This window comes from Pyrgilauda ruficollis, unplaced genomic scaffold (assembly GCF_017590135.1).
Source record: "Pyrgilauda ruficollis isolate IOZ18807 unplaced genomic scaffold, ASM1759013v1 scaffold98, whole genome shotgun sequence".
NCBI classification, from domain to species: domain Eukaryota; kingdom Metazoa; phylum Chordata; class Aves; order Passeriformes; family Passeridae; genus Pyrgilauda; species Pyrgilauda ruficollis.
In genome coordinates this window covers 1,643,381-1,663,405 of record NW_024531932.1, presented here as the reverse complement: position 1 = coordinate 1,663,405, position 20,025 = coordinate 1,643,381, and the positions used below count along the sequence as shown (strand labels likewise).

At 39.4% G+C, this 20,025-nt stretch overlaps 1 protein-coding gene across 3 annotated transcripts in view; it reads right to left on the bottom strand.

Moving 5' to 3' along the window:
* CTNNA3 (catenin alpha 3) overlaps positions 1 to 20,025 on the bottom strand; it is a 414,675-nt gene that overhangs the window by 146,937 nt on the left and 247,713 nt on the right. The window lies entirely within an intron of this gene.

Sequence of the window (20,025 nt, the reverse complement as noted above, 5' to 3'; positions counted from 1 at the left end):
CAACTTTATGATCTTATGCTTCCACTCCTGATCCTTCAGCTCTAAGCATTCCTTGCTGATGGCCAATTCAGAATAGCATTCTCAAAGCACAAGCAGCAAACCAAGGGTATAAGCACTAAGAATTTACATTAGGCCATTTTACAACAGCAAACAGAGATTTGTAATATTACATAAGGTATCTTAAAAATATCTATTAACTTAAACGAAATAGTATTGGATACTGTGGAATAAACACATGCTGTATTTTGGATGTGTATTTGGAGTTCATACTACAGTGCATTGCCAGCAGCAGATTTAGACCTTTGCCTTTCATTTTGATCCATGTTAATAAGGCTTCAGTTTCCATGAGAAAATGGGTGGAATTTTCTTCTCCTGGCATTGAAGCAGCACTTGTCCACATGTACCTTATGCAGTCAGTCTCAGCAGTAGGTGGTGAGGCTCACAACTATTCCAGCCAAAGACAATTGAGATCCCTGGAAGTCATTGACATGGTCTCAGCCATCAGCACACTCACTGCTGGTACCTCCCTCAGCAGGTCCTGAAGAGATCTTCTTAACACAAATCCAAAACACAATAATTCAAATTACATGGAAGGAGGCAAACACCTGAGTGTAATTTTTCCAAGCAGGAGCAAGGGCATGTGTGAACCTGAAGCCTCTTTTGAGGCTTTAATGTTGCTAATAAGAAGGATAAGCTGTTCCAGCAATAGTAAATGGCTATGCTCCATAAGAAAAAATCAAGCCCTAGTGTTTGATACATGACATTACTGTCATGTATCACACACATCTTGAAAGGTTTTTGCAATCTGAGAAATCTTCATTACACCACAGTCTCTCCCCTAAGCAGTATAAACTACACAAACACATCACTTTTCTTTTGTATTCTGTGGAAGAATTTAGCTTCCCCTAGGGGACTTCAAACCCAGGTACACTGCAAGTTCAAAAACAAAACTGCAAAATGAAAATCCAAGATTGCTCTCAGTCAGAAAATAATTGTCCTTCTGAAGAGCAAAGTTTGTCAGGACAAATAAAAAGCTTTCTTGTAGGCTGGTCTGATTGAAATCAGAACTCTACCAAAAAAAAATCATGGCAATTTTCTCCAAACATTTTTAAGACACTAAAAAAGCAGTTACACTTTGAAAAGCAGTTCTCCTTGAAAACATAATCAACATTCTTGATGAGGTTTAGCAACATCAATTAATACACTAATTAAGGTGCAATGGGAAAATCAGACTTTGAACTGAGCATGTAAGTGCAGCACTGGCAGTAGATAAAATATTTCATTAGCTGCATGGATTTTTAGACTGCGAAGGCACTGCAGAGTGCATTTTTTGATGCCCATCACCTGTACACTGAAGATATGCCAATGCACATTTCTTTTATTCCAGCTTTTAAGTTATTAAACAACTTTGTATAGGCACTTTAACTGGTGTTTTTACTATTGGGTGAGGGTTTACCTTTCTGTATTGTGAAGGCAGTTCCTCTCTTTAGAATATGGTGACCCAACAACTTTTCAGGCTAGAAATTGCTGAAGAGTAAGATTTGGGTATTGCAGATATACTCGGTTAAAAAAATAATTCAACAAACCATATTGCTCTCCTTGATTTATACATTACATGGGACTTGTGCATCAAGAAGACAGCACAACTGCAAATGCGTGTCCAGATTTTTTCAGTTCCCACTCTTTACCAACCAACTGAAAGGCAAAGAAAGATGCACTTAAAGGCCATGAGAGATACATTATACATGAACAAGTTCACTCTGTTGTCCAAACTTCCTTGGGGTGGAAGGCTTTTTCCCGTGTTAATGCTCACACAAGTGCATTCACACTGTGGATCCCCTAATGTTCTCTCCCCAAGCAGAAGATGAAGGCTTTAAGTGAAGATGAAGGCCCAAGCTTCATTCAACCTCAGATTTCCCAATGATTTCCACTGGGTATTAATGCAAAACAGAAAACACATTTTGGCAAAACATCCTGGAGAGCCACTAATTACTTCCAGTGGATTTCCAGAAAAGTGTGGTAATTCTTAACAGCCGACTCCCCAAAGCCATCTGCTGCTGAAAGTATCAGAGATAACCTATCATCCTCTCTGTAGACAAAAGGGACATGTCCCCAGTCCCTTAAGAGCCTCGGGGCAAGTGGAAGTTCATGTGCAAAGTAAGACTGCCTCTTCCCTGTGAGGGGTCTTACAGTTCATTCTGCTGGAAAGGGAGAGAAATCCTTGGGAGAGACATTCCAGCCATGACTTAAGGATGCAATACAGTGGTTCAGGAATGAATCCTGGTTCCGACTTAACTCCAGTTTGAGAACAAAATGCAAAGTCAAATGCAAAAGTGAGATTTTTAAGTAGTAGAGGAGTAAATAATCACTGCACTGCCTCACCACCTCTTTCATTTGCAGTTGAGAACAGCTTTGCTGATATATTGTCCACACTGCACAGCCAGAATTAAATGTACCCCCAAGGATTTTTTCAGTCAAATTCACTCCATTAACTCCCAAAAATAAGTATTTGCTCAGGAACAGATTGTCTGCTAACTAGCTAAATTCCTCTTCTATAAATTGTACAAAATGAAGCAGCATGCTCTCTAGATGTGATCCCTTTTGCTCCACCAACAGAAGCTCAGTTTCTTTTCATTATTTTATCCAAAGTCCCAACATACTTCTGCTGTAAATCACTGAGGATAACTAAGTCGTTAATTCCATGAAAGCTTCTGTTTCCTCTTTTTGGTGAAGATTTCCTGTTCCTCGTATTAAATACCTCCTGTCAAGAAACTGTTTCACTGAGGAAGGACCCTCCAAAGCTCTGCCTAGCCTAAGGTTACTCAGGTCCTTCACTGCACTGCAGGGTAAGCCTGAAGTCTGTACTCTGAGACTTTTTTTAGCCTAGTGAGAAGAACCCCCTGAGACAACCCAATCCCTCCCACTGATAACCCTACAGAAATTCTTAGTGCCATAACGAGAAAGTGTTACCAAAACAAAAACCAGCATGCTTCAGCTTTCACAAAAAGTGAAACTTGTATGCCACAAGTGGAACTTGTATGCCACAAAACTTCAAAAACAGTCTTTAGGAAGTTTAAAGTACTGATCCTCTCATTTTGCCTTTTTTCTTTAACACATAGTAAAGATCAGAAAGACTTAATGGTTTTCCACAAAACCAAGCAAGAGTATTTCTTATACACACCTCTAAGGAACACTAACCAGAGTGTCACGTCAACATGTGCAACATTCTCCCTGGCACTGGCAAGGGGTTAAAAAGGCCTAAGGAGGACAGTGCACAAATGGACACAAAAACAGCTCAGTAATCAATCCACTCAGGTAGAGGTTAATCCTGAATAATCACAATTCAGATGATATATCATTTGTAGGAGAACAACTGAACACTAAGCTGAGGAATAACATTTGAATTCCAGCATTACAGCAGTCAATACAGCTTTCAATATAAATTATACACAGTGTAAACTGATTATAACTCTTAGCCTGCTTTCTTCAAACCATAAATTAAAAACTGTACTCATGTATTTTCTGCTTCTAATTTTGTGGTATACAGAAATATCTTCTACAAGTTTTTCTAGTTTCAACCACTAGCTTTATTCATGAAGCCTTAAGAAGTCTTTTGAGGAAAATGACTGTTTATACCAAAAAGAGCCATGAAAAAACTACAAAGGTCAACATTAAATAATGATTCTATACTTTTTCAAGGAAAAGGCTACACTGATGTATGTACATCTTCCAGTCATTGCTGCATTTTTACATGCATTTATGATTACTATGTGCATTTTTATGGGCTTAATAAAACTTACACAGACTACAGTATTTGTTTATAGTGAAAAAAACCCCATTCCTGTGGACTTAAAACTTACCTCCAGTGGGCAGTAAAGCAGTATCACAATGTTGCTTGTTCTGCAATTCATTTTCTACCATAAAACTTAATTTCTTTCCAAATCATGTCAAATAGTTATACTTCAGGTCAAAAGTTACACTCTTATCTTTTATTAGCTTTTACTTTTGTGGAGAATATAAACTCTACTCAAACATTCCTTTAACATGCACTGTGCTGCTTTCCCTGCCTCCTTTAGATTTTCACCTTCCACTCTTTCAGAACGACTCTTGAATCTGCCAATTTAACTACAGTAGGTGACTACACACCTGCAAGCTTCCTCACTCTCCTTTCGGTTTCTTTTGCACTGTTCTTAATTTTACCTGTCTCCATCTCCTTCCATTTTCTGCAGAGCTGAATTAGGCAGTACTACATCACTGCCTAACCCACTGCTAATTTGACAAAATTAGCTCAATGTGCTACACCTGAGGCTTATCATTGCCCCTCCAGGTGTTACCAACCACCTGGTTAAGATGGTTCAAACTCCTCAGAGTATTATGTAACTTCAACTGTTTCCTACCAAGCATGTCCAATATTCTGCTTGTGTAATTAATAAAGCATATGTAAATACCCATGGACTGGATTGTTGAGTTTTGTTGTAGGGTTAGTTTTTTTCCTAACAATGTAACTGCAACTGGTTTATTTCATGTGCTCAGACAAGTCTTATCTCATACAAGTTCATCTAGGAGATTGACTTGATGAACTGGGTCTCAACAAAAATGAAAACAGATAATACACACACTGTGAGACAAACACAGCACACGTGCAAGGGAGAATTCTGCCCAGTAAAATTCCAGAATCCATTTCCTTTTCAATAAAGGTGTCAGGCCTGATGCAGAGCCCCACGAAGCTCTCTCTCACTGCTTTAGGTCACAGTTACATTTGAAGAATTGAGGTAAGGATTCCGTCTCTAGACTCTGAGCTCTAGGTACATCCAAGAACAAATACTGTATTTGTGTTATATGCATGTTCTGGCAAGCTAGCCAGGAATCCAGTAAAACAGATCCTGCCTGTAGGTGTGACCTGTGTCTCACCAACGGTCTCTCCAAAAAACATCCCACCTGCACCAGCCCCAGCCTTAATCCACTGCAGTGACTGTGAAGTGGCCTCTGATCCCTGCATAAAGCTCCTTCCACAGGCTGAACATAACAGCAAGTGAAAGCTCTAAGGCTGAACTACTTGATGATACTTACCTCAGCACCATTTACTGAAGTGTTAGCAACAGGGGGCTTTCCAGAAGCATGCTGTATATTAAACCAGAAGAAAGCAGGGTTTTCACAAGGATAAAGTGGCAACTCCAATTCTGTAATCACATAACCTTCTCCTTTTCCTTATCTCAGCCTCAAAACATGGCAAATCAGAGAGCAGTTACCCATGCAGCAAGAGGACACCAGTCATGCACAATTAGCCAATTCCTGAAAACAACTAGGAGAAGGAGTAATCACAACTCCCTGCCAGAATCCACAGCTCTTGAAGGAATGAGGTACGCACAAGTGCTGATAAACAAATGAATTAACTGCACCTAACTGTCTGGCAGTAGCAAGATTTGATCAACATCTACCACCAGTGGAACTCAGTAAGGATCAGGATGGATCAAACAGTTCTCAAAACTGCATGAAACCCTCAATTTCCTGCACTTCAGTAATAAAGAGGAAAATACAACACATACAATAAACTGTCAATAGAATACTCAAAATTTCAGGTCTTTTTCATCTATATAGCACAGGCAAGATCCAAACATATGCATGAATACATCCTTTTATGTTTTCTTACTACTTGTTAGTCAAAAATTCCACACCAAAAAAAAAAAAAAAAACCACAAAAATAAAGTGTAGGAGGGACGGTGGGTAGGACGGTCGGGACGGACGGAGACGAGAGATCTCTGAAGGCAGGTCTGGAACTCGCGGTTCATTGCCAAGGGCCTGGGTGCAGGGGCCCTGCCTGGAGCTGCCAGCCACAGCTCGGAGCAGGCCTGAAACAGGAGCCCCAAAGAGAGAGTGAAGTTCCTGTTACAATACAATATATCTTCTTCTGAGCTGAATATTCTAATTTTCACTAACCAATCTAGTACACGACACAAATCCTACAGCATTTACATACAGCCTATAAGAATCATTACATTACCATACTTTGTTACATTTTAAACCCTAAAAAATGCCAAACTCGCTGCCCACTCCAAACCTCCCGCGGGCTGGGTGCAGCACTGAGCAGGTGCAAATGCAGGCCCTATTGCACACAGGAGTGTGGGGTGTGTGCGTCTGTATGTCCAATTGCTCACAGCTCTGTATGTGTGTGTGTGGGGGGGGGGTCCCACTGCTCCCAGTTGTGTGTGTGTGTTTGTGTGTGTTTTTGTGTGTGTTTGTGTGGGTCCCATCTCACACAGCTCTGCCCCCTGCACCACGAGGAGCCACCGCCTGTCCGTGCCCAGCCACAGGCACACAGTGCATTCTTATGCACGACATTACTTCATTACTGCATTACAGTATGTTCCTATGCATTCACTACAGCCTACATTTCAAATATCTTGTAAAAATGTAATTAGTCCTCTCATTCATTTTCACCCTTCCTTAATCCCTTAAATGAATCAGTAATTTTCTCAGGTTTATTAGTTTTTTATTCTCCTCTTAGTAAATGGTGCCATGAAAGCCGTGTATAGACAGCCAATTCCAACTGCCAGTGGAGCTGGACATAAGCTCATAGCTACTGTAGTTTATATGGAACAAATGTTGTACTAACATAAAATGTTTCCGTGGCAGTGGAAGTCTCTGTTTCTGTTAATAAAGGTTCAAAAAACATTTTATAAGAAACCCTTGACTAATTTTTGCTGTGCGATCTCTGATCTAGGAAATGTGAAACTGATCACAAAGAAAACATTTAAAAGTGTTCGTAAGCCTTGCAGCCCAGAGTCACTTAGAAAACTGTCCAGACTGCAAACTGCAGATTGCAGTGCGACTTGAAGCATCAGTGTAGGCTCACCCAAAAGCGTGTGCATAGAATTCAAACTGCAGGAATGTGATCATACTACGTTCACTGAAAAACTCCTAGGAGATTCTATCTCGTTTACAGTACCCTGGCCTTGAAAAGAGGCAAACGAATTGACTGTTATTCACTGCAAAGCGATGCCCTGATGAGAAATGATCCTCAGCCACAGCAGACACCTGTCCAACAGCAACAAAAAGACATGCAGGAGTCACATTTCAAAGGAAACAAATCTCTGTGCAAGGAAGTCTAGAATTTAAACAAATGACTCCTGGTTAATTAAGGTAAATCTCAGCATATACTGATCTTCCCATCACAAAAGTTCCCGGGATAGGGCTACTACTGTCCTCTGTCCCCTCACTGCCTCAGCTGTGATAGTGTGATTGAGGACAGCTCATAGAGAAACCCTGACTGCACACATTAGTACTGTCCTGCTGGGCCTAGCAAGGAGGTTCCTTACACCTAGCAAGACCAGCCTGTGTTTTCCAGAAGGTTTTAGAGATTTGTCATGAACTCAGTATTTTGAATACTAGGCTAACAGTCATGAAAAAGCAATTTATTACAAAGATGTTAAAATGTAAGCCATGTGAATTCCTTGGCAGTAACTACACTGACATTATTGCACATTGCTCAAGTTTGATGTTCAGATTCTTTTAAAAAACTTCAGCAGAAGAAGTATAAAACCAAAGGGAAATACCTAGCAGGATATCCCTTTTATGACAGTCAAACTGTCATAAACAAAAACATATCCAACTTCCCTGATAAACAATGATCATTTGCCTTCCTTGTAATCAGAAATTCTAGTCCATGGCTTCACACAATGTTTTCTGATAATTTCCTTACTTTTTTTCCCCCCAGCCACTCTTTTTTTTTTTAATTTCATTTATGCTGTTACTCCTGTATTATAAAAGAATTTGCCCTACTTTTTGCTTTCTTGTCTCAAATACAAGATATGACACATCTCCTCTAGGTATTGTGTACAAACTGCATTTCAGAACAAAGATGTTTATCAGTTATTTCATTATATCTAGAAATTCATGTTATAAAGTACAGTCTTGTAAAAAGCATCACCCAGGCAATGGCAGAAAAATACTGGTTCAAAAGCCATTTGCCAGTGGTAAAATAACCAGAAAGATCCCTAGAGCAGTGGTTAAATTGAGCAAGCCAAATTGTGGCCTAATCATCAGGAAAATACTCATAAATCATAGAATGCTTTGGGTTGAAAGGGATCATCCACCCCCTGCCATGGGCAGGGACACCTCCCACCAACCAGGTTGCTCCAAGCCCTGTCCAACCTGGAGCACTTCCAGGGATGGGGCAACTTCTCTGGGCAGCCTGTGCGAGTGCATCACCACCCTCACAGGGAAGAATTTCTTCCTCCTACTTAATCTAAACCTACCCTCTTTCCATTTAAAACTATGAAGAGTAAACCTCCTCCTTTAACAATTGTCACAGCATTTATATTTCAAGAGAAAAAAATAAAAACAAGCCAGCTATTGTATTTTCAAGGCACTCCCAACAAAGGCAGCAATGATGCATCTGACTCCATGTTCTCAGAAGGCTAACTTATCACTTTATTATACTATATTATATTAAAGAATACTATACTAAAGAATACAGAAAGGATACTTACTGAATGTTCAAAAGATAATAATGAAACTCATGACTCTCTCCAGAGTCCCGACACAGCTTGGCCCCAATTGGCCAATGAGTGAAAACAACTCACACCAGAATCCAATGAAACAATCACCTGTGGGTAAACAATCTCCAAACACATTCCACACAGGAGCACAACCCAGGAGGAGCAAATGAGATAAGAATTGTTTTCCTTTTCTCTGAGACCCCTCAGCTTCCCAGGAAAAAAATCCTGGGCGATGGAAGTTTTCAGAGGATGTGAATGCCACAGCCAGCAAACTCTAACAAATAACAGAGAGACTTGTTTGGTATTTGAGAAGCACAAGCTTTAGCAAAATGATGTTAATATTTAGATGATGAGTGGGTTTTTTGGCACCTTTGGAATTATTCTGTTACAGCTGAGTGGCTCATTACAGATCAATGTATCAAAATGATGAGACTTCTGGGGATATAATGGAATCACAATTATCACAATTTCTAATACTCTGAGGAACTTCTAAGTCTGGTTTCTGCAGTAATAGAGGCAAGAAGTCAGTGCCGACGCACTTGTGTCTGCTCTCAGTACAGTATCACCACAGATGTTGACCAGTGTGTCCTGCTGGGGAGTCCACTCTCCCTGGAGCTCCCGTGACTCCCAGCACACTGCACAAGGTGCCTGACATTTCCAGCTCCTGAAATATGCCCCTCAGACACAGAAAGTCTGATAAATCTTTGGGTTGTTTATCTTTTGTTCCCTCGCTTCACACTTACGCAATAAAGGCTGTGATTAAGAGGATTAATGAAAATGTCACCATTTATCACCTGAAGTTCAATCAGTAACAGGAAAGTTGAATCTTATTTGATTAATTAGACAGAGGTACAAAAATTCTTCCATTATTAATTCAGGACTTGCTGCAAAATGCTAGAATTCTGTGAGGTCCTAAACTTCAAGGTTCAAAGTCTTAAAGCTTACATACACTTGGAAGTACATGCCTGACTTTAACCAAACTTCACTGAATTATTTTTCTTAATTCACTGTCTTGACCACATTAACTCTCCATTAAGCATCCATCTACCAGCTCCAAAACATCCAGAAACAAGTTACCTGTCTTTAAAGACCTCCTTCCATCTGCCTGCCACCTCTCAATTACTACTGCCAGACTGCTTCCACTAGAACATAATACAATTTTTGCATTTAAAGAATTTGTGCGTCATTCCTGTGCTGCCTTTAATTTTAGAAGTAATTCCACACAACCCTCTCCCTCAAATGCCATTACCATCTTTAAGTAAATCACCTTTGCTGTTGCAGGCTCTCTGTAAACACCCATCCAACTCGAGCAATACCTGGCAGCAGAGGGTTTGCAGGCTGCCCCTAGGGCCCTCACATCCTCCTGCCAAGCACAGTAATTTTGCTGAGGGACTCTGCAAACTCACTGAAATGGGAAAACTGGGGTTTACACATGACTCCTGGGCTCACCAGCACTGCATTTGTGTTTCAGGCATCAAAAGTTTGATTTTTAACAGCTGTAGAAAAAAAAAGTATCTCTAAGTAAAATGAGATAGTGCCTTTTTAAATTATTTTTTTATTATTTTGTGATTAGATTACTATTGCTAATCACAGGCTTGCTAAAATTAGCAGTGTCAGCAGTCAGGTTACTCAAACGGGTCCACTGAGTCTATGGATTTGACTGAACAATGAAGAAGTGACAAGAAAGGACCCCCCTGCCACGTGTCCCCAGCGTGCTGTCACTGAACCCTGCTGAGGCAGCACGCGGGGCTCTCCTCCAAGTGAGAAAGTCCCACAGCAACAAGGGGAGCCTGAACAGGAATTCCCCATCACACAAACTGAGGATGCACAGGAGTTAGCAAACTAAAATTAGGTGGTTTTCATCTCAAAAACAGAGCATTAGCTTACTAACTGAGAGTAAGAAAAAAAAAAAAAAGGGAAGAATGTGTGATAAGAGAGTAAGAGAGGAGGGTTAATTAGCATGGTAATGTAATGAAAATCCACTTCCCATTTATAAATATTGATCACGCTTAGAAGAGCTTATGTTATTTACAAAAATGACATCCTAATCTGCTGATAAATAGATTTTATTCCCAAAATGCTGACCACTGTTTACATCCACATCTCCATATGCTAACTGCTGCACAGTTCGATGCTCTCTGAAGCAGACAGCCACACTGGAGTTCTGTACCTGCAGATCCCATTGTGCAAAGGGACCCTGTATCCTCAGGACAGCTGCTGGGCATGCTTCTGTACATGACTAACAGACAAACTGCACCACAAAAATATATACAAGGATATATTCTACAGTTTACTTCTTCAACTGCTATTTTGATATATATGACCATACCACTGAGAATATATTATGGGTTAAAGAAGAACAGTAAGAGCAAAAGCAACAGCAAAAAAATGACAAGCCCTTGACTTGGATCTTACATCTGGGGATGAAAACCCTTAGCATTGAACAGCCTGGAACTAAAAATTTCCACATAACAGGATTCATGCTTCTTGTCTTCTGATTATACTCCAAAGGAGAATCATAAAAGAGTCCTCTCTCTTCTGATATTCTGAAAGTTAATAAAGATGTTCCAGTAATCTGTCAGTTTGACCTCTGCACATGCAGTTTTGACGTGTTGCCATTGTCAGAAGTAGTTTTGTTTTTCAATAGCTCAGTAAAATCAATATTAAAAAAGAGTCAATGAAGGATTAAAATGTTATTTTTATTTTGTGTTTACCAGTCTGGGATTAAAACTGATAGAAACAGGAGTACTGCTGAGAATACTCAATTCCCAATTGTCTTTGAAGGTGGTAGAAAAAAATCAGTCTTCCAACTGACATGACTTTGTACATGCAGTACTTTGATATATAAGGCAAAATTAAAGGTTTGTTAAATCCATTTTAGATTAAGCTGCTATCTGACAGGAAACTATGCAAGTGTCTATTGGATATCAAATCAGGGGGATTGTTGCTTTCAGAGTTCAAGTAGTTTTATTTCCATAGACCTCAGCTCCAAGTAAAAGCTGAGTAAAGTAAAAGAATGCAGTCCTTAAGTACTGGTTGTTCAGAGGTAAAAGTAACAGCTGTCACAGGCTGCTTGAAAGTTGTTGTACACTCAGGAAAGTACAAAAGGGAGATCTGTTTAGGATGTTTTTGTTGCATCTTCCAGACCTATGGAAATTTGCTCTCAACTCAATTTTCTGAGTCACTGTATTTAAAATTTTACATAGAAAGACATAGCAAATTACATACAAAATCAGACACGGTGGCAAAGATGAGCTATGATCTTTTAGGTGCATGCCAATAAAACAGACTGAAGTGTGAGACTCTTCCCATTGTACTTAAAGAGAAATATTTACTGTTTGCACAGAAAATAATAAACAACCTGTGAGATTTTGCAGATTCCATGTTAAAACTGACTTTTGGCAGAGCTGTTTTCCACAAGAGGCAAACATAGACAGCTTTAGTTCAAGAGCCAGTGGCTATGTTTTGCCTTTTGGGAGAAAGGAAGACTTTTCTTGAGCATGCTTATTAATTTATTGTCAATATTATTTTTGGTTATCAGATACTTACTATTATTTCCACTGTCCTCATTTTGCAAACATTTTGCAAATGAACTGCAAATGCTAAAAACATTCAATTTTACCATATGTAAGTTCTTCCATATTGTTTGCCAAAATGGCATTGTAATTCTAATAGCATTAAACAAAAAATAATTTTTAATCTATGTATATATAAAATCTCAATTTCCTTTTAGAAATAGAAACAATATGCATTTTTATAACTCAAGGGCTTCTCTCCTTTACAGCATTTAAATTAATTTTTTAAAATGCTCTCTTATGGAGAATTCACCTTCAATAGATGTGCATTTTCTGCACTGGAAATCTTTGCACTAACTTGCAAACTTGTTTTTTCAGCAACATTCTGTGTCCTGCACGCCTCTGCTGCTCTGTGTCAACACATCACAACACTGATGCACTTAAATATGTGTCCTGTTTGTTACTGTCCCTTGTCTGTAGTCCCAGAAGGCAGCCCTGTCACACTGCAACACGGGCAAAACTGAAAAACACACTGGCAAGAATTAGGCCACAGGCTGAAGTGTCACATTTATGTATCAGCAGATCTGAGGTCAGTATTATTAGATCAAGTGACAGAGACAAAGGTGTATTCATGTACTGAGAGAAGGGATGGAGAACACCAAGTTCACTCCACCATCGCTTCCACTCCGATTAAAGCTCTCTGCCTCTGCTTGGTACAGCTGACCTTTAAACACTGCAGTGGGAGATCTGCATCTGTGCCAAAAGAAAAGATAATCAGAGCATTCTTCCCTGCTCCCATCAAATTCCTTTTTTAATCTCAAGTTCAGCCAGCCTATCACTCCTCCTCTCAGAAAGCATCACGTCTCCATGATGGATCAGCTCAGGAGAACAGTCTGTCAGCTTCCCCAAACAAGAAATTGCCACTTACACAGGGCCTGCTTTTCTCCTCCTGTACATGTGACAGCTCAGTCTTCTTGTTACCTAGTTTTTGTTCACTGTTATGTACTTGTTATCTCAACAGCAGAAGTTGCTTTTGTCTTTGGTAGAAGTGAACCAGAGGCCAGAACACTCCAATCACTAAAAACAGCTGTGTCTTAGAAGGGACTAGAAAGAACACCTGGGTCCCCCAAAACTTTTCATTATTATTTTGCCTTAATTTTCATAATTCAAATTATGTTTATATTCAGAGATAATTTTGAAGTGTCCTAGAAGACTCTTTGAAAATGTTTCCATACAATCAAATATTTCAACTATACTTGTAATTTAACTGCAATATTTAAAATGAAAAGGTATTTCAAAGCAAAACCTAAATGTGTCAAATCTGAAAGTACTAAGTCTTCATATTTTGAAATATTTTTTCAAAATTGCTGCATTTTAGCATGGAATTCCCATTAATAACAAGCATTTTCTAAAAAAACCAAATCTTTGAAGAATATTTTTTAGCCAAGGCTCACAAACAAAGGCTTAGACTACAGAGAGAATATTAACCCAAATCTTTTTTCATCCTGCAATATATTCTAGGGTTTTTTTCAATGTAACATAATCAATATTCAGACTTAGAAGTATTTGATGCAGTATATGAGGAATATAAGGCACTGCAGCCTAAAATAACCTCCATCAGAAGAATGTTTAACGTGACCCCTGGTGCTCATCAAAATACTTCAGCAGCTGAGTGCTCGTTTCATATGTGGGAAGTGTCCAATATCATAGCCAAAGTGGGCAGTTTAATGTGGTTTGGGATTTTTTTACTATGTAACTAGGACTGCTCTGCTTCCTCCACATACCTGAATGCCCAATTCACATTTAAAACTGAGACTCTCTGGTGTGTGCAATTATTGTGCAGCTATGTCTCAGCTTTTCCAATACTAGTGCTGGCCGCCAAGCCCCAGCTGATGCTCCTGGGAAGTGTGGCTGACCCCCCAACCCTGTGCACCTTTTAAGAACAGGTAGAACCTCCAGGCTACGAGCACAGAGCAGTTAATAAACTCAGCAGAGAGAAAACCTAAGAACACAAGAAAGAAGATATTTAGTTACCACTGTGTCTGGAAATGTTATTGCCCCAGAGCTGGTGTGGTGCTCAGTCTTTCCATCTCACTGATGTTTTGTACCTCACTGAATTTATATCCATGCTTCTGAATTGTATTACTTTGCTATGTCTTAAACCAATTTTTGAAGGAAGGCCTGTAACTTCCAAATGCTAATTCAGAAGGGAGATTTGTAGGAGATCTCCCTGCTCAAGCTGACTTACAAAGGTCATTTAGGGGGCTCCCTTTTGGAGATTTCCCCTAATTTGTCCTAAACCAGGACACTGGCCTATGAGGATACTGTTTGTTTCTTAAATTACAGTATGAGCAGTGAGCCAGTGTAGCAGCAATTTAGCTTGGCTCAATTAATATTTCCTATTCAGAGAGGGGGAAAAAGTATCTTCTTTCTCAAGACTTCTTATTTCTATTAGAGAATTCTTCCTTTTCTGATTAAAAAAGAACCACAGAAAATCTCTCTTGATATTTTAAGCAGTACTTGTAATTTCTATACCAAATTCACTGTTGGATTAACCTGTGTGAGAAGATGAACTTTTGTTTTTATAATATCCAACTCAGTCTATTGTGTTTATATACAAAACATTTCATAATCTACTCTTCAAGCATCCTTGATCTCTCAAAAACAGATTAAAAATCTGCCCTCAAATACAGGATATGCCTCATTAAAACTGCTATACAAAGCATAAGAAAATGCAACGTAACACATGTCTCAAAATAGACCAACAGTCAGCTCTCTAGGTATAAATCAACTCACCTCACTTCTGTCGTCTAAAAATCAGGCATCCACACTAAACTAATCATTCAGTCATAGAAGAAACAGGCACTTTATGTAATCAAGAGAAATTTTTGGAAAATCCTTATCGTGAGTTAAGAGTCAATGGAATAAATAAGGTTTTAAGTTGAGAAAACCCCAACACAATAAAATCTCAGAATACCTGCTTGAATTGGTTAACTTTGAAAACAGACAAAACAAGCAAAGCACTGAGAGGAGTGATACTGGTGGGTGGGGTGTACAGGCCTGTATTATTAGTACAGGTTTTAAACTGAGCATAGAAGGAAACATTTAAACTGGAAATAACACAAATATCAATGGCTTGTTTTACTTAAAAATGGACTTACAGCCTAGTCCTGTGATGTTGCTGTACAGGGCAGCTAAATAAGAAACCCAGCCAGCTCCATAAAACCAGCCCCTGGGCTGACAGACAGGAATCACCTGGGCTGACAAACAGGAATCTCCTGGGCTGACAGACAGGAATCGCCTGGGCTGACAGACAGGAATCTCCTGGGCTGACAGACAGGAATCTCAGCCAGCTCCCTTCCACCCTAAGCTGCAGCCATCTCACCACTCTGGAGCTGGGCAGTGTCAAGGAGCAGAGCAGTGACCGGGTTTCTGACCTCCTCCTATGAACCAGCGCTCAGACAATGAACTCCCTCCTTTGCCACATGGACATCGGGCTGTGTGCTGTCCCTGTCTCCAACAACCGCCCCACAAAACATGTAGATATTAGATGTAACACTGTGACATCAAATCATTTTATTACTATCACCACTGGACTTGCTGGCTGCAATAATAAAATCCATTCTTATGTGGCTGGAGATCTGTCTACACAGATACACAGGTCTTTGTGGTCCAGATTCAGAAACTTATTTCATAAATTTCTGCAATCAAGTGAAATATTGTGACAGGAAAATTAAACACTGATGGTTTAATCAATATGGCAACAACAGCATATTTATAACTGAGCCACAGAACAACATTAACAAAGGATATATGAGAGTAGGCAATACCACTGTGCTGATTCAAATTATTGCTTGCTGATTATTTTGAGAACGCAATATCCTCTCTCTTGACATGTTGTTCTGCCTTCACTTTCAAATTACTAATATCAAATTCAACATTCGTGCTAACCCACACTAACATCATCAGTCCAGCTCAACAACTGCTCTGAAGCCTGACAAGTGTGTGCAACATGTTCAGCTGGAACACTGCCTGGCAGGATAGAGCTGAGACACTGCTCTTTTTAAGAGGAGACTCACTGAAGTTGAACTCATTATTGGATTCAGGAAAATCTACATCTCTTAAAACACTTTTTCCTGAATTTGGAGAGAATTAAACTTTTCATTACACAGGTAATTTCACAGCATATATCTTCAAGTGCAACAAGTTACCTTTTTTAAATGAAAAGGAAATAGTCATAAATCTTCCTTATGCTATAAATATCTTTTAGAAGAGCAATGTTAAAATAAACAGGAATGGACACCTCTGTTTTCATACATGAAAGCAGTGGAAGAATGAAAGATCTGGACTACTGATTGTACTGTGTATGAGATCCAGGAATGTGGATGCCAGACTCTTCCAAGGATTAGGGTTGGCTGAATAACCAGCAAATTCCCGGGTGATTCAGACAGATTAGCATCACTTGTTTCAGCCTCAGGAATAAATCAGCAGGAAATTGGGAGAAAGCTGTGAGCCAGGAATTTCTGCAGTATCTGCATTAACTTTTTATAAATTTTGTTTACACATATTTTAACAAGTTATTTGGAGCAGTAAATAAAATAACTAACCAAGATTTGCAAAAGGATGCAATGGTACTAGATGACTAAATGGTAACAGCGATGAAATTCAGTCTAGAGAGATTAAAAGTGAGTAATTTTGTGAGAAAGTAACCAACAGTTCCTGTGATTCTATGAAGTGTCTTGGCTGTATTGATTAGCGTGCACAGTTCTGCCTTCCCACCTCATGGGCTGCAAGGTGCTGGAAAAGGTACAGAGAAGGGAGCAAGCAGATCCTTTTGTGGCTCCAAATAAGGACATTTTTTAAAGACCAGAAATACTTTGAAAACAATAAAAAATTTAAAGATTAAGTGGCATGGAGAAAGAAATTAGGGACTGGTGTTCATTTTCTCTTATGATAGCAGAATCCATAGACAGCAAAAGAAAAGGTCATATGTGGGGATAGTCAGGGTGTGAAAGTCTTTAGCACAGGATGCTCAAGATGTCAGAGGTTTACAGTGGGCTCAGACCCACACCTGGAGCGCTTTACAGTCAGAAACAAAGCACACTGAGAATGCAAATAGGTTTCTTCCTTAGCTTTTGCTCCCCTAGACAAAACCTAGGGATTGCCAGCACCTGAGCTGGTTTTCACCTCTCAAAGCTTGCAACAGCACTGCTGTGTTGGGCATGCCCCACAAAGGCTACTTGCGGCTGACAAAAGAAAAAAAACCACCCTTTTTTAATCTGCTAAACAAGGTATTGTGTATTTAACAATATGCACAGACTTGCCTGCATCACTGGCCTTTGCTCTATCATCTGGTGCCCCAAGCCACCCAACTCCCTGGAGGTCACAACTACACCCAGATGGTAAAACTGCTTTCACAGTTGTATTTCAAAAGCCTGATGTCTCATCTCCCTCACCACCAGCCTTTTCTGGTACAGTTACTGTTCTGTGCCTTTTTTTGCAACATTTTTCTTAGTTGTTTAGCTTTTAAAATGTTTTAACTACACCTATGATCTCTTAATATTCCACAGCCAGGTACATGCCACGCATGCTCTGGCATTTCAATACTTAAATTTATTTTCAGTAGCAGAGATGAAGCCCATTTCTGCAATAGCACAAATGACTGGCTTTTGGAGTCGTATTCCATAACATCCAAGTTGTAAGGGAATTTGTTTGCTGGCTCTTGTACCAGTGCAGGAAATAAACAACCAAGGAAAGAATGTGAGGCCTCCCCTGCAAACATGGAGATCATACCTCTCATTTAAGAACCCCCTAATAAAATACAATCATGCTTGGCAACTTCCTCCTAAGTTATGGGAATTTTATACTGGATTGGATCTTGAATTCATCTGTCATCCAACCCCAAATCTTACAGAGAGCTGACGACACCATGCTATGGAACACTTCCCTGGCTAAAGGCTGGGCACCTGTCCCAAAGGGGACAAGTGATGTTTATACATTAGAATTTTCACCAAGAAACATAATTTCTGTTTTAAATAAAGGGATAATAGAAATAGCAAGGATCCAAACACAACTTATCTCCTCTTGATCTGTCCCTCCCTGCTTTGGGCAGCACTTTTAGCTAGACCTGACTTCTACAGCAGGTGCATGCATTATCCATGGCCCCGTGTCCAGCTGGAAACCAAGCTCCAAGCACCTTGGCCGTGTCTCAGTTCTGAAGTATGTGCATGTTTAAGTATATACACTTCTGAAAACCACAACTACTCAGATCCAAGTCTACCTATACTATTTTCCTTGAGAAAGCAAGAGTGCAGTGCCCCACTATATCAATTTAAAAATACATATATTCTCAGCTTAACATGGTTTAGGCCACTGTAGTGGCCACTAAAACTCAAATATGCTTCCAGTTGGAACTGCTATAGTAACTACTCTAATGTAATTTAAAAGTTATTACATTTACATAAAATTATTTGGTATTACACATTCCCCCAAAAAGCTGCTATATTTCTCTCACTTACATGATGCTGTCGGAAATGACTGAACTTTTCTTAAAAATGAGATAAATCTGTTTATCTCTCCAGAGCCTTTTTGTGGCCACTTGCTTAGCTGATAGGTTTTTTTCATTTCTTTTCTGTTTTACCTCAAATAGGCTCACAGTTGATGGATGCAGTACAACTACCACCTAATTAATTTGCTGGAGAGTCTATCAATTGATAAATACAGGTTATCAAAAAGCCATCAATCAAGCTCTTGCTCAGAGATACTGGTAAGGGCATTAAACCAATGTAAGCAACTTTTAAGATACTTACTTCTACTAGATATCCAGAAGATAACATAAAGTCAAATTGCAGTTAATTTGAATAGCAGCCCACGACATAATCCCCAGTAAAGTGACATTTGGAACAACTAATTCAACAATAGGAGGTGGCACTGTGTACAGTCTCTCTTTAGAAGTAAGTTTTCTTCACTGTAGGCAGCACATTGAGTCACAGAATAAATATAAATACGTACACACACTGTGTATTCACACTTGCAGCAAGATCAAGCTGTGGAGTTTTCAGGCAGTGAATCTGTGCAGCCATCAGCCTCTCTAATCACACACCCACACTCATGGCCAGCTAGTTCTTGCATTTGGGACACAAATTCAAACCCATGAAAGAAAACAAATACTGGATTTTAAGCTTAGGTCTTCTAAAATGAATCATGATTTGGGTATTTCAGCTGGACTCAGAAATTCAGTCAAGTTATTCGTCTTCAGTGATCACCTGCTCTTTCTAAAAATTAAGTCACTTCAAGATGGTTTAGCATCAGTATTAAAAATCAGAAAAGACTGCAAATTCAAGTTTGTGTTTCAGCTGTCATTTGATTTTGCAGCACAGTCAAAATCAGATACTCTTGTAAATCAAAGAATAACAACTTTTCTTATTCTGTAATCACATGACCATGAAGAGAAACGTAAATGCAATAACCTATTTTAACTTTAGTTCTTTACCTATTTTACTTCCATTATCTCTAGGTCACTCAAGATTAATTATTAATTCTGAGCCAAATAGTTTTCCTAAGTAAATTTTCAGCTGCAGAATGAATTCATTGATTTTTTTTCCCATTTTTGCATTACTCCACACAAAAGCACCAAAAGCTAAAAAAAACCCAAAATTTACTAATGTGCTCCTTCCAGGCACTTGAGATGATGCTGCTGTGAACTTTTGACTTTAGTATTCCAGCAGTGTTCCAAGCTCCGGTTCAAATGAGTTTAGGTCAGTGTATATTTAGTCACGTTTGCAGGACTGATTGTCCAACAAACAAAAATTGCCCCCCAGTTGTATTTGCAAATCTCTTAGTGCTGAAGAAGTATCATTTATGAGCCATGAGGAAGTAGATCCTTTAGAAATGAATACTGAGTCTCCAATGTATGCAGAGGATTCATTTAGCATACAGGCAGGAGCTGGGCTCGGAGATTCCTCAGGGTCCTTTCCAACCCGGAATATTCAATGACTCCCAGCAAGCTCCTG